This window comes from Polistes dominula, unplaced genomic scaffold (assembly GCF_049000335.1).
Source record: "Polistes dominula isolate Pdom_NZ unplaced genomic scaffold, Pdom_raw_medaka contig_26, whole genome shotgun sequence".
In the NCBI taxonomy this organism is placed as follows: Eukaryota; Metazoa; Arthropoda; class Insecta; order Hymenoptera; family Vespidae; genus Polistes; species Polistes dominula.
Window position 1 is genome coordinate 1194479 of NW_028300939.1, and position 16921 is coordinate 1211399.

Genomic DNA, 16921 nt, shown 5'->3' on the forward strand with positions numbered 1-16921 from the left:
GTTAAAGAAAGAAAGAATAAAAAAATAAATAATATGTAAAATGACTTACTTTGGGTCCCTTGTACTTAAAGAGAGTTATGAAGACATACACACACACATGGTTTTAACCCATCCATCATAATGATGCCGCTTGAATAATTAATAGCGTTAGACTTTATCTCTCTTTAACTAGGATCTTTGTGCTTTGCATTCCGAACCACGGTGCCCAACACTATGGTAACGCCCCAAAGTCTTTGAGTTTGCTTCCGAGTTCTTTGAAAGAGAAAGAGAAAGAGTAAAACATTTAAGAACAAAAAAAAAACAACACTCACTGAGAAGCTTTATTACAGTGTCAAATAATAGTCAAAGTATTTTTGGTTGGTCATTAAACCTAACGAAATCATTTTCTAGGAAGTAATTTGAAAAATTTCACCAATTACACATTTAAATAATTCATTCAAATTGTTATTCTTTTTTATGAGAAACATTTTGGAAAATATGTTAAATAAACATCTGGTGTTTTTTTTTTTTGTTTTAGATTTTAAATTTAAATGAAAAAATGAGAAACTCCTCTAAAGGGGGTAGAAAAAAAGTATTAGAAGAAGATTGTAATTAATAGTAAAATAGAAAGTATAGATGAAATATGTAGGTAAGATAAATAATACCTATTGTTAATATAATAATCGATCGTAGTGATGGTAATTTGAAAATAATTAGATGTATGTAGAACGTTTCTAACGATAGATAGTCATGAACGTCGTCATTATTTAATGCGTTTAACAAACGTAAGTATTAATATTGGTTTAGTTAGAATTAATAAACAATGCGGAATTCCTTGAAGTATTTTAATGTTGTTGTTGCTTCCTAGTTGCGTGGGTGCTTCTGTAACGCGTATTCATGTGATAATAATACGTTAATACTAGGATATATGTGTATCGTATAGTTACTTAAAAGGTGTTACTACGGAAGTCGTGTTACTTCGTTTCTAGGATTATCGTAATAAAACTGAACAACTAAAAGTCACGTAAAGTCTATTTAAACCTATCACGTGAGAGAAAAATAATATACCATATGGGAGTTATACAAAAAAAGAAAAAAAGAGAAAAATATTGAGCGTGTAACGTAATTACACGCTTCACGGGATTAAGTTTCTTTTTGAATTAATGTAATTTGCAAAAATAAATCACACAATTAATTGTAGATAGAATTATTTTATTTCATTGAAATGATTTTCCTGTTTCTTTATTTGTAATTTTTTGTCTTTTTTTGTTTTTTTTAATTTCAATTTAAAATCGTACGAAGATAAACATAGATTCTTAGAAATACAATAATAAATATTTTGTTGCATTTATTTATTATAATTTTTATTTGTAATAAAATGTAAAAGAAAAATGATTACGTGACACCTTTTTCTGTTTATTTTGTTGTTGTTGATAAATTTATCATTCGTTGGATAAGCAAGAAGGATTTTTCCATTTAAAAGGATTTGCTTTCTTTCTCATAAAAAAAAAAAAAAAAGAATGGTGAAGAAAAGAGATCGGCTTTCGTTTCAACAAGACCAAGTTGTCGATGGTTGTGACAAGTATATACTTCCTCTTCCGGTGCATCGACGTTTATGCTCAGATGGACGGAACCGATGGCCCAATTTCTCTTTATCTTGCATTGATGCAAATCGTGCGAAAATTATTTTCTCGTGGTGTGAGAGTCATTTTCTAAAATTCCAATTGATCCCGGATATCTTCCTTAGGGGAGAAAATACGATCTAGTGCCAAAGTTTTAAAATTTTTTATTAAAAAAAAAAAAAAGAGATAATATTTAAATATAAAAATTGAAAAGGATAAGATAGGAAAATTGATTCTTCCGTTAGAAAATATCATAAAATTTGAAAATAAATGTTTACTGTGTTTTCTTTACATATGTATACATTATAATGGTTCATAAATTATTTTCTATCTACAAGTGTTAAATTATTTTCATAAAAAAAAAAACATACATTTCGTGTTTTGAAAAAGCCTAGTGATAAAACTATAAGATTTCTTCCTAGATTTTTCTTTTTTATTTTTTATGAAAAAATCAATTTCCGTCTAAAATTATATTAGAAAGTTGTTCAATGATTGAAAGTAACATAATCTATTAATAATTATGATAAAACAAAATCAAATAAAATAAAATAAAATAAAATAAAATTCACATACGATAAATAAATAAAAAAGTATATTACAGTGATTGCAAGGTAAACAAGAAGAATATTATTCCTTACCATAATCACAAAGATGAAAGATGAAAGATTTCCGTTCATACTATAGACTTAGTTAGATATTATTCCTAAGATCCTTTCCACATTAAAAAAAATAATAATAAAAAAAAACCATAATAGTGAAACAGGACTTTATAAAATATGAACTTAAATAAAAACAAAACTAACCTACCTAAAAAAAGAAAAAAAAAATCAAAATGATAACGGATATCATAGACCGTTAGAAAACGTCATAACATTGATTCGTTCTAACACAAATAGATAGATAGATAGATAGATATCTAAGATATTCTTAAGAGTAAACGTCAGTAGAGGAACACGATCCATTAAGAAACAACTCGCGTTGTTCATTCGTAAACGTGTAAGACTACCGGAAGATTATACTACCTGGCCATCTGTTCGCAAAAGAGGAGGAGGAGGAGGAGGTGGAGGAGGTGGAGGAGGATTCTTGCCAGCAAGCAAGCAAGCAAGCACATACGCCCACATACGCAAGAATTAAAGGTCTATACGATCGTCATAACTTGAGCCTAAGTCTTCGTTCTCTCATTCTTACACTAACACATTCTCATTCTCAGACTATACTCTGAAGGTATCACGAAAATACTCGAGTCTCAATGTTGCGGCCACGTTTTAAAATGAATTCGATCTTTCGTCTCACTCTCTTTCTATATTTCTATCTTTCTCTATCATTTAGTAAGCATGCAAAGAGGGATAGTCCGTTCATAAAGGAACATTACGTTAGATTATACGGGTGCCAAGAGAAGAGAATCGCGTTACTCAGCATAATCGTAAAGCAAGTTACATCTTACAACTAGAAAAATTGTCAAGTTTTTATTTGAAATGATCGTTTCGATAGGGGGGAAGGGGAAGAGGGGGAGGGGTTGAAGGAGACTGGAGAACCTAGAACGCATTATTGCTATGCTTTTAACGTCATCTAATACACGCCCACGCTAAATATTATACACATTGGTATGTAGATATACAATACACGTATGTATATGTGGTCTAAGGGGATTTTCTAGGTGAGGGTGAAGATATACTAGAGACGGTGAACTCGAATTACGAAGGACGTGTGTGATCTTATCCGTGTTATACCTGAACTGAAGTACGAGAACAACGAATACGTGTACGTGTTACTTTACTGAACGATTTGAAGATTTTTTTTTTCTTTTTTTACGATCGCTCAATTCGCAATCCTTTCTTTCTCATTCTCTCTCTCTCTCTCTCTCTCTCTTTCTTTGTGTGTGTGTGTGTGTGTTTCGATTGACCAGGGTACGCTTAAAATCTCTCTTGAACGCTGGTTTTACTTCGGTCCGATGCGTATCGCAAAACTGGTCGTTCAGAATGAGAAAAAGAAAGAGAGAAAGAGAGGGATTGAACAGGACTGTGAGTGAGAGTAAAAGAGAGATAAAGAGAAAGAGATATACTCGAGACAGGATGAAATCGACAGACGCGTTTCTCTGGTTTGCTGCCGTTCCTTGCTACTCACATGTCTCTTTGCTACTTCTACATGGCAATGATCGTTATTCTACAGAAGTACACGAAGGGAATCCTCTTCTCAATGTGTGCCTCTTCATCTTTATCCTCATCCACATCCTCTTTTTTTTTTTTTTTTGAAGTGAAAACTTCTTTAGAATAGGGAGTGATTTTGTTTGAGGAGGCTCGTTCACGAGGCTCTTGATCATGTCTCATTATAACAGACCTACGAACTTTTTAGAAAAAAACCTACGGACTTTTCGGAAAAAATCTCACATTAGAATCTAGTTTAATAATAAACAATTCTGTTTCTACAAAATATTTTAGATAAAAGTATTCAACACTGAAAGGGTTAACCCTTGAATAAAATAAAAAAAAATAATTATTTGTATAACATTTGCTTAAACAATAACTCACGTTTAGGTATATATACATACGTGTATCTTAAAATATGTTCATATGTATTTGTTTGTCCATGCATATATGGTTCCTTGTAACAAGTATAGGCATTGGCCTTGACACGTTCAGCCTTCGAGAATGGCTGACATGAAACGGTTAAACGATCGACTAGTCGTTACTAGTAAACCGCTAGAAAAGCTGTCAGAGACACGTACACACATACATACATACATAAATATACTAGTTAAACCGTATGCATTTGTACGCAAGCACTTATGCATGCACGCAAGCAAACAAGCACGCATTCTCGTTCGATTAGCACATTCCACGCGTGTCCCCTTAAACATATGCGTAGGTGTATGCGTATGCATGTGTGTAGGGTTATAAATGCATATGTAATAGTACGCATACGTTAACGTTAAGCTCGTATTGTAACCGTTACAATGTGTTACTCTTTGAATTGTCAAGTACATTATCTTTTCAAAAATATATCCACCCTACGAACTTTTCAGATCAATTAGACGCTTACTGTGGGATAATTCAAAGTTGATTCTCATAAAAACAAAGCTTCAAACGAAACATTTTTATTCTGTATTTTCGATTTATTTTTTCATGTAGAATCAGCCCCTTTTCGCTTGTACCACTAGTTACCGATCACCCTGTATATTAATGCACATATATTTGCATATGCATATATTCCTGTGACTTTTACGTTGATTTTGCGATTCAAATAGAATTGTAAATCGATAGATGGGAAAGTGGACTTTTAATATATCCAAATTTACTCTTTTAATTTTTTTTTTTTTTTTGAAACTATAATTCGTTTTCATTTTGAACGTTTGAAAATTCATTTGGAATTTTGTAATAACGACGAGGATATAAACGTTTAAGTTGAGAGATAAAAATAGATAGAAGATGAAGACGTGTTACATGATGGAAAGAAAAAGAGAGAAAGAGAAAGAGAGAGAGAGAGAGAGAGAGAGAGAGAAATATTCACTGTCTGGTATTTCTAACACGTCACTCCATATATCATAGATCTTGACGAGTAATTCGCATAGAAACTGCAGCTAACACATACATACATGCACACACATATGGTGGTGGTGGTGGTGGTGGTGGTGGTGGCCCCGTGTCGGCTTATTTAAGACGATGCACCGATTGCATCAATTAACGGTAACGAGTGTCCGCATCGCGGTTTTCTTCAAACGATCGGAGATTAATATATATGATCGTAACTATGCAATCTTAGATTAGACTACGACAACTTAGTCGAGAATACTTTTATCATTTTCAATTTGTTCCATATTTATTATATGTAATAATATTCTTCTATAATATTATCTAAGATAATCTAAGATAATAATCTAATGATTGTATTCAAGTAATCTTGAAATTATGTCATTTATTTGTCTAGAGTTTGTTTGATATTATTATTATAATGCAAATCTAATGTGAATCTTAAAGTGTTTTTGATAATTATAAATAAAGTGATATAAATTAGAATTTGTATTTGATAATAAAATTTGTTTTTTTTTGTTTGTTTTTTTTGGTTATTTTAATAATTTAATTAATTTATAATATAGAAATATTATATTTTTTGCTGTCCATGTAAAAACAGAGAAAAATAAAATAAAAAATAATACGAAAATTTAATTTAATAAATATATAAAGTACACTTATGTCATATGTATTAAAAAATATGTGTGTTGTGATCATAGTATTTTTATTTTTTAATTAAGATATATTATTACAATTAACTTACTCAATCATGAAAAAAAGAGAACACATTTGTCAATAAATTTATTCCTGCATTGAATTAACTTATGTTATGTTAGTTTAGTTACTAGAAATGCATACAAATGTGTGTCTGTGTACATGCATAAGTTTACGTGGGCGTAACACTTTCACTCTAGAATCAGAAATGTCAAGGAATCCTTTAACGTAATTGATCGAACGTTCTAATCTACGTAATCGTAGGAATCGTTCGTCCCTGCCAAGAATTTCCATTGTTCTATTTATTTATTTATTTATTTGTTTGTTTTTTCCTCTGTTTTTTTTTTTTCTTCTTTGCAAAGAAAGAAATACGTGAGATCTTTTTTTTTATTTATTACACGCAATCATTTGGTTCTTGCAAAAAAATTAAGTGATGATTATGATGATGACTCATGTTGATTGAATGTTCAAATATAAATACACACACACACACACGTATATATATGTGTACTTAATTTCAGGTGAAATTTGCGTATTAACAATTCCGATGAGTTGTAAAACCACCATCCACCAATGATGTTTTTTTTTTAACGATCGTGTTAAAAAGGGAGTGGCACGAGAGGGTCGGATACGTGATAGGTGCGCGTGAATGCACGCGGGTACAACTTAAATGCCAAAATGCATTGCTCGATCTCGTAATTATCCCCCCTACACACACCCACCCCCACCCTAACCCAAAAGATAAGGTTCTTTAATGATCGACTCATTACTAAATGCCATTCTCGGCTTCGTAGTAAGACCAAAAGGTGTCAGGTTATTTAATGGTAACAGAAACACCATTACCATCACCCTACCACCACTATCACCATTAACATTACCATAAAAAAAACGACAACAGTAACAGCAGCAAAAGCAAGGTTCTTTTGCGTTCACGATTAAATCGTATACTCATCTACATACATGTTATCCTAACTCACACACATCAATAAGCAACAGGTGGGCAAACGTTCTCTTACATTACCTACCTCAATGTGTTACGATCTTATGAAATACTTTTACGTTCGTCTTACGTCATTTTCTCTTTCGTTTTCTTTTTTTCTTTTTCCTTTTTTCTTTTTTATCAATCTTATTCACTGTATTTTTATTTTTTCTTATTTATTTATTTCTTTTTTTTTCAATGAAGAAATTTACACTCGATCTTTGGTCAGGTAATATTCATAAGATGATTGGTGGTAGTAATATTTGAAAACAATTTATTGAATTGCATTAGTAAATGTAGCTGTTAAGAGATGATAAATAAAATGATTGATTAATGGCAGTTATTATCGGCCCATTACCGGCATTTATTATCGGCCCATTACCGGCATTTATTATCGGCCCATTACCGGCATTTATTATCGGCCCATTACCGGCATTTATTATCGGCCCATTACCGGCATTTATTATCGGCCCATTAATGGCAGTTATTATCTGAAGGTCCCCTTAATTGAACAGTTTATTTTGAAAGTACCCCTTAAACTTTATTTATCAAAAATAATAAAAAAATTGAGTTAGTAACTTAATTAGTTACATTTTTACCTGACGTTTTCATTCAGAAAGTGAAACAATTTGTTATTAATATATTTGACAATCTTTATAATAATTTCTTTTTTGTAAGCCTTTCAGACAGATGAGAATTTTTTTTTTTTGTTTTATTTAAGAAAAAAGTGTAGGTGTCTTTTTATTTTGTTTTTTATTTTTGGTTGGTTGTTGTTGTTTCTTTTATTTTTTTTTCTAGGAACAATTTTTTTTCAATTAATTTGAAGAATTGAAGAACTAAACGAAAATGAAGATTACAAAGAAATAGATTGACTTTGTCGAAACTCGCGTGAGCTAAATTCTCAACTGTCTTACCTTTTTAAAGGATAGGTACCTTTAGAATGATTATCTCGTAAATTGAACGGCACGTAGGGAATAATTATCGTCGAACGATTCGACCCTTGACGTCGAATTGAAGGAATCTCGTAATCCTTCCCACAGTTTCAAAAGGGAACTCGAACTCTTTCAATCGTGTAACTTTTGTCGAGAATTATTGTTAAATCATTTGTTTGATAATATCTTTAAATCTCAATTAATTATCATTTAATTATTATATTATACTTTAAAGAAAATAAAACACACACACACACACACACAGGTATTACGTAAAGTTAAGTAAAAATAAATTTAAACAAAATAAATGGGAGATGATAGGGTTGCATTTGATTGGTAGGTTGTTGCTAAACCTAACCATAATTACATTTAATCTATTAGTCCATGTTTATCCTCGAACATGGTGGTAATGGTGAATAGGGGAATCGAAATTAAATAGTCCAGGTGTTTACAAAAAAAATAATTAACAGGTTTTAGTATACCAACAGCAAAAGAAAACGATGAAAATACTAAAAAAAAAAAAACAAAAAAACAAAAAGACAGTTTCTTTCTGAGTTAGTGAAAATCAGTTGGCACAAACGAAAGGCGGATGCTGCAGGGACTTGAGATTCTTGGCAACCGAATGGTTGTCTCTCTAAGTTGGTACCACCATAAGGATCGCGGTCGTCGGATGTTTATATTCGTGATAGTGGCTTCTTCTCTCTGTCCCCAAATAACCAACGGACCTATGGCAACCGATTCTCGTTGACGACGTTTCTTCTTCTTCTTCTTCATCTTCTTCATCTTCTTCTTGGTTGCTTCCTACGATGCATCGGACGACTCCAAATAGCATTTCTAACTCTCTCTTTCTCTCTTTCTCTTTCTTATTTACTCACTCATTTATTCAGTAAGTCTTTCTCACGTTTAGGGTGGGGTTGGGTTGCGGGTGAGGGGATGGGAAAGAAATATCGTCACGATTCACGATAATTTGTGTCCTATCCGGTCTGGTACAAATTAACCCTAATAGCGTCAGTTGTCGAAAATCTTTGAACGTGATGATCATCACTTTAATCCCCATCCTATTTATTTTTTATCACAAATAACAAATATTTTTATTATTATTATTAAATAACTTAAAATTTAAGCTAACACTTAAAGAAGAACAATAACAGCAACAAAATATTAAATTGTTACCTTATCCATTCCTTTTGCTTTTTTATCAAAACAAATAAAAAAATATTTAATTATTATTATGATTTGTATTATTCTATCATTCGAAATTTGAAACACTTAAAGAACAAAAACACCAACAAAATAATAATAATAAACTAGAATAGAAAATAAAAGTAGATTTAAAAGTAGGAATAAAATATTATTGAAATAAATTTCTTATCTCGTGTGTGTGCATTTTAATTTGATTGATTAGTATGATTTATTTAATTATACGATATAGTATACTAGAAGAAAAAAAAACATTGAATAAATAGAGAAAGAGAGATAGAGGATTAGTTAAAACAAAGTTTGTCTATCGTCATAGGAAAATAGAAGAAGATGATGAAGAATAAGAAGAATAAGAAGAAGGAAGAAACTTCTCTCGCGTTGAGGAATCTTGGCGCCACCGATCTCACTTACTCACTCACTTACTCATACTAATTCACTTACTGAGTTACTCACTATGTTCGATTTTTCCTCTACGTACTTGTCGGCCCGTTATGCAATGTCGCGGAGGACGATCGTTATTTTGGGCAGCCCTTTTACTTCGAGCCCCTACCCAAGAGACACTTATAACTCACTGGAGAGAAAGAGAGAGAAACCTAGCCTCATATGTATCTTCTCACTCTCTCATACTCTCACTCATTCTATCTCATTCTATCTTATTTTATTTTATTTTTTTTTTTTTTTTACAAAGTCCTAAAAAAAAAAGAAATTGTAATAAATCCAATAAAAAAATAAAACCATCTTAACACAATATATTAACTTAAAAAAATAATAAAACATAAACCAAATAAAAAAAAAATATATATATATATATATATAAAAACAAATTAAAACATGTAAAAAGAAAAAATATTTATTATAACTAAAATAATTAATTGAAACATTTATTTAAAAACATACATCATTTCCAAACTCACACAAATTTCACTAAATAATACAATTAAAGACCAAACTATATTATTATAATAATAATTATAATTCCCAGGTTAGTTCTGCCTCTTTCTAAGAACTTCTAATTACCAAAATGACACGATGAAAAGATAATTAAAAAAAAAAAAAAAAAACCAACAAAACTAGGAAGAGAATTAAATCCATGTGTTCTGTTGCAAAAAAAAGAAATGTAAACAAAAAGATTTGTTCGCATTCCATTTAATCTTTTTATTCGACTCGACAATAACTAAGTCGTCGTCTTCTTCTTCTTCTTCTTCTTCTTTTTCTTCTTCTTCTTCTTCTTAGAGAAATAGAAAAATACAAATGAAATAAAAGTAAATAAATAAATAAATAAATAAAGAAATGAAAAGACGAACGAGAAACGTCGTCAAGTCGTCTTCACGATCTTGTCTTCTAACGGTCATAATGCTTGACCGTTAAGACGAACGTATTAAACGCAACTTTTTCATCTACTACTCCAACTACTATTACTACTACTACAAATACAACTATTCCAACTATTACTATGACGTTGTTGTTGAACAAAACGTAGTTTCTCTTATTCCCAGTTTTATCCTCTAATAACATCAGCACAGGTATAGTCCTTTCGTAAATACACACCGTACTTTATGATTTATTATCACCAAACATTTCTCATCTCATCTCATCTCATTTCATCTTATTTCATCTTATTTCATTTCATCTCTTTTCTTCTATCAATAACTTCTTCTTTGGCTCTTATAGTTTAGTTAGAAACGTTAGAGACTTTGTAGAAAAACACATTCATTACAAAAGAAAAAAAAAAAAAGACAAAAAGTATGAAGACTTTCTTCATTCCTTGCTGAATTTGACGTTGCGTATCGGTTAGATATTTCTCTTAAGAAATAAATTGAAAGATAGAAAATAAAAAAATAAAAAAACTCCCAAAAACTTAACGTGAAGAAATTCAGAAAGCAAGCCGTAGTGGTTTAAAACTCGTGGACCAGTTCCAAAGTAAAGCCAGGCGGCATTCATCACGTTTGGATTATTCGCCTGGGGATTTTGCATCCTCGCCTAGTCTTCTAACTCTAAATTTATATACCTTGGCCCATCGTTATTATACGTAACGTCCAGCAGTTTCTCTAATTCTCCCCTGTATTCCTAAACCCCCACTTCTACCCCCCTATCTAAAAATCACCTAAACGGGTTTTAATATGAGTCATGATACTCAACTTGATTTATTTGTTAGATTTTTGTAAAAAAAAAAAAAAAATAATGTCTCGAAAGCCACATAAGTCAGTTGTATATCATCTCACTTATTGGTCAATATATTGGTGATGGTGGTGATGGTGATCATGATCATCATCAAGAGGCACGCGCAAAAGTAAACTTATACCCACAGTAACGGTCATTTTAACCGTTTCATCGAACCGTTCTTCTTCCGCGTATGAAATGGATTCCTAGGGATCGAGAAAGAGAAAATAGATGATCAGAAATCTCATGGTCGAGAGTCATGGAATAGTGTAACCTTGTGCAACAGGAAGCCAGAGGCTGTCCAGGGGTATCACTGATGTGTAAATATACTTCTTCGGTTGCTGATCAACCGCAAATCTCTTTCTCTACCAAGTTTCTTTTATCTTAAACTATCTTATAAAGATATTAGTTGACTAGTTGATATATATATATTAACAGGATAAATAATAATAAAATTCTTTCGAAGTTTTGTCCCCCTTTCTTACCACCATCACCATCACCATCCCTTTTCTCTTATTCTTTTCCTTGACCACGTAGTAATTTGAGATGGTTTGATTTATACGTGAAAGGTGACGAGATGATTCATGGTAGAATTATAGAAATAATTATTAATTTAAATTGAATTATTGATTATTTATCTTTCTTATGTTTCTTTCTATTTATTTATTTATTTATTTTTTTAATTAATATTATAACTTTGAGATAACTCACTTGATGCATGGGTTGGTTGCAACGTTTATAGAAAATAAAATAAAATTAAATTAAAAAAATTAAAAGAAAAATTTTTATAAACATTATTTAAAAAAATATAAATTATTTAAATGTTTCTCAAATATATATATATATATCATTGAAATTTATTATACATACGATTTTCTATATCGATATAAATCGATATGATTTACATCTGTTGCAATTTGAAGAAACATGATAGGAAAATAGAAATGTAAATTGTAATCTTAACTGTTAATTCACACGGTATACAGTTTATAAAATTTGATTCAGATAGAAGGGAAGATAGTCAAAAGAAAAACAAAACAAAAATAATTGCAATAATTCTGTTAGTTTTTTTTTTATTGATTTTCTAATATCAGGTGTAAATCCCACGTTTAACCTAAATTTGTAACGTTCATGATATATGCATATATGTGTCTTGAAATATTTTTTTTTTCTTTTTTTTTATTCTAAGATCGATAAGAGGGATGGCTAAAAAATGTTCAATGTATATCGCCAGAAGACGTGAGTAATCTCTTCCGTATTTTAACGCTTCGGCGCATAAAAGCGGTTGCCTTTTAAATCATCGTCAACATATACACATATATATATATAAGTGTGTCAAGTAATTGAATCGAACTATAAATTCTATAAATTTATTCCATCATTTCATTTATTTTTGTTTAAAACATGCAACCACATCAATGCACTTGTGTTAAAAAAAAAAAAAAAAAAATTGCATAATTTGTTCCACCTACAATTTTATTTTATATTTTATTTTATTTTCTTTTATTTTATTTTATTTTATTTTATTTTATTTTATTTTATTTTATTCTTTCACTTATTTGCACAAGGGTACTATAAATAAATTAAAATGTAAAATCAATTTACTTTGTTTAAAACACGTAAAAATATTGTACGAATTGTCTGTATTTTTTTTTATATGCAATTGCATTGGATGCACTTTGATAAAAACTTGCAGTTGATTTAAAAAATTCCATATACTTTTCCTTTTCTTCTTTTATATTATATATTTAAGAAACATTGAAAATATAAATAATTGAGTTATACAATGTACACCTTATAAATAAATTAAATATATAAAAGATATAAAAGATAAGAAAGTGCATTTTAAGGTTTTATATTCAGCCACGTTGCTAAGTAGACTGCTACTCGTTGAGGTGAACGATGAGAAGATAAGACACGGATACTTCAAAGAATTATACGATACCACCATAGCTTGTCGATATTCTCAAATTTCTATGGGGAAGAGACAGTTATCCACAGACCGTTCATCAAATGATTCGATACCGTATGAGATTCCATCGGATAAGTTTTTACCCATCAAAATTACTCAGGTATACAAATTCTTACCTTTTATTTTTTTCAATTTAACCCACTTTTTTTGTTAAATAAAATTTTGTATGAATAATAATAATAAATTAAAACAATAAATTATAATAAAGAAGAATATATTCAACGTGTAAACGCACGTGGCACAAAACACGTGGCACAAAACACGTGGCAATGTTTTGTTTTAGTTTTGTTTATAGAAAAGAATAATTTTTCTCATATTTTCCTTTTTCTTCTTTTTCTTTTTATTTTCATATATGAAAGAAAAAACCTTTGATATCTAAAATTCGACCAGAAGATCTGCCAATAATTCAAGAAACATTAAAAAAGGGCAAGGACAGAAATGATGGTATCGATGAGATTTTAGGAAAATGGAATTGGAACGTACGCAAACCTACAAAATAAAAATTATATTATTTTAATATAATATTAATATATATATAATTAATTATTTAAATTAAATATTTATATTAAAATAAATGTATACATTTAATAATTAAATTATATTCTAATTGGATTGTAAGGAAATTTTTCTTTCAAAAATGATGATATGAACAAAATAAAAATTAATTACAAAAATAAATTATATAATAAATAATATTATAAAATTAAATACGCATGTATATATATATATATATATATATATATATATATATATATATATATATATATATCCATATATATTAAAAAAAAAATAATATAGCGTTCCTCTTGGTATTGGATATACCGCAAGAAAACCAACCAACCCACCCACCCATGTGAATTTATGCTCGTGAACTCGGTTGAACTTCCGAACCCGTTGTCTCTCGTCTCCTTCTTCAAGGACAATGAGGACGACTAAGGGAATGGCATCCATCCCAACATGCGTGTTGGTTGGTCTCATCGTCATCATCGTTTGTTGTTGTTGTTGTTGTTATTCACGTGTTCATGTGTTCACATGTTTACGTGTTACTCGTACGTGTATCTTCAGCTTACACCACCCTCACTTCTCCCCATTTACGGGACTTTAGGGTGGTCTGTGTGTTTGTCTGTCTGTCTGTTTGTCCTCGAGTGTTCTTCGGTTTTTTTTTTTGTATTGCAAATTACACTTCCTTGACTTAAAAAGAAAAAAAAACACACACAGACACAGACACACAGGCACTTTTGGTCGTTCTCGAAATGAGGAGAGATGACTTTCAACGAATGGAATGGAATGGTGGTTTTGTTACAGGGAACGTTTTTTTTTTTTTTTTTGTTTTTTTATGAAGAAGAAAGAAAGGAACAATAAAAATAAATAAATGCATAAATCGTAATGCGTGTTTACGATCGTTAAAATTAACTTACGGTATTATTATAACTGTATTCTTATTGGATGGTTTGGTTAAAAGGGAAAAGTAGAAAAAAAAAAATATTCTTAGCAGAGCGTGGTTTCGATCCACGGACCTCTGGGTTATGGGCCCAGCACGCTTCCACTGCGCCACTCTGCTTCTCGTAAGGGAAGAAATTTAATAACAAATTTCAATTGGTGTATTTAGAATTGATTTTTTTTTATTTAATATTCTTATGATTAAATATAAGTATTTTGTAAATTATTATTATGTTTATGTTTTATTTTATATTATTTATATTATATTACATGTTAAACATTATACCATTTTAGGTAAAAACGTGATACCCAAACACCATAATAAATTATAAATAAAATAAAATAAAATAAAGCATTTTTTAACTAATACATTTACTCGAATATATATATGTGAATAAAAGGTGGTTGAATTTTGAGTAACATGTGTGCTAGGTGTACTTTTAAGAAGTCGGCATTTAACAAAGGAAAACTTGCATTCAGTTTAGTTTCTCACTTGGATGACCAACAACCCCTCTCACCCTTTACCTCTTTTATCCCTCTCTCCTTTCTCTATTTCAATCTTTCTTCTCTCTGTGCACTTTCTTATTTGTCTTTTACTTCCTCCTGACGTGTCTGACTAAGCGTTCTATTTCAAATCACCCTCTCTGAAGCTCTGAGTAATCCTTATACTTGCTCGCGAGAAAGTAATCATCATGTGAGATATATGTATACTAAAGAAGAAAAGGTGGTAGAGAGTGTTAGTGGTAGTGGTAGTGGTGGTGATGGTGTCCAGGAGGATATCCCGGAAATTGAAATTGAAATGACCAAGATGTTGCATATCATTTGATACAAAACCACACACGTAATCCTTTCTTAAGTATAGATGTACACCTGTAAATTTATATCAGTTATATAATTATTGTAATTATATTTGAATATATAGAATATTATTTTATTTTTAATAACATATATAAGGTTGTTTTATTTTTTAAATTTAATTTGAATACAAACATTGAAAAACTTTGTAATTTTTATTTATTTTTTTTTATTTTTATTAGGATAATATATCAAGGAAATTTATGTGTTTTTCTTTTTTTATTTATAATTTTTAAATAGTTACGTTCACCTTATTAAAGATAATGATGCAAATGAATTAGTTAGAAAAAAATAAAAATTGTGTACATATGAAAAAGAAATTAATGAACATTTTACTTATGCATTTTTCTATGCACATTTCCATGCACATTTTCTTGCACATTTTCATGCACATTTAAAAAAATTAAGTTTAGGAGCCACATGAACTTTCAGTAGACCTAGAGACGATGATAATAATCTCAATGCAACATAGAGCATTAAATCAAAGTGCATACTCATGTATAGGTTGCAAGTAGAAAGACCGTAGTTGGCAAGAAGGAGGAGGAGGAGGAGGAGGTGGATTCGATGGTGCACTTAACAAGTCGCCCACGTGGCCCGCATCGATCGGACGACACCGATCCGTAAGAGAAGGTTGTTAGTTTGTATTTGTGTGTATGTGTTATTATGTTATCCATGTATGCATGCATGCATGCATGCATACTTGTAAACGTGAACCCAAGTGCATTAGAAAAGAAGAACGGTATGTGCATCTTTTGATTTTTTTTTATTTTTGTTTCTTCTTTTTCTTCTCGCACCTTTAATGTCGATCGATGTTCTCGGATGACGAAAAGAAAGAAAGAAAGAAAGAAAAAATATAAAAAAAATAAAAAAACAGGAAAATAAACCTTCTTTCTCGAGAGAGAGATACCTAATCGAGTAACGACACGATGTACATATGCATGTACACGCGTGTAGTACGGTTTTACGATCTTGTTTTTGAAACGTTAACAAATAAAATATTGAAAGTTATTTTACAACGTTACTACTACTACTACTACTACTACTATTTCTTATTATTTTTATTTTTATTTGTTTTTTTTTTATATTCTTATTCTTTTTTTATATTTAATTTAAAGTATACTCGTACACTTATTTTATATTTTTATAATTTATTTGAAACTGACAGCTGTTATAATACTAACACAGATATTATTAATATTTACTATAATTATATTAAAATATTAAATATATATATAATTGTATATTATAATAATAATACAAATTATATTGTATTATATTAAATTATATTTGATTATAATTAAATTAATCCATAGTATTATGTCATTAATATACTATGGTATAATAATATATTTTGGTAAATATATATAATATATAATTTTATTATACCATATTATTATAGTTAATGATTTTTCTTATTTTTTTTTTCTACATATCTAATAAACTATTTATTATATTAAATATTAATTGAGTAATGTCATTCAATATTATTATTTCAATATAATCATTTATTTCTCAACTTCGATCTTAGGATTTTTTGTCTACAAAACTAAAAAGTAATT

At 29.8% G+C, this 16921-nt stretch overlaps 1 non-coding gene across 1 annotated transcript; it reads right to left on the reverse strand.

The window, feature by feature from the left end:
- Positions 1–14556: 14556 nt before the first annotated feature.
- Positions 14557–14628, reverse strand: TRNAM-CAU (transfer RNA methionine (anticodon CAU)). The gene has a single exon. It is a non-coding gene; the product is annotated as a tRNA-Met (tRNA).
- Between the last annotated feature and the right edge of the window lie 2293 nt (positions 14629–16921).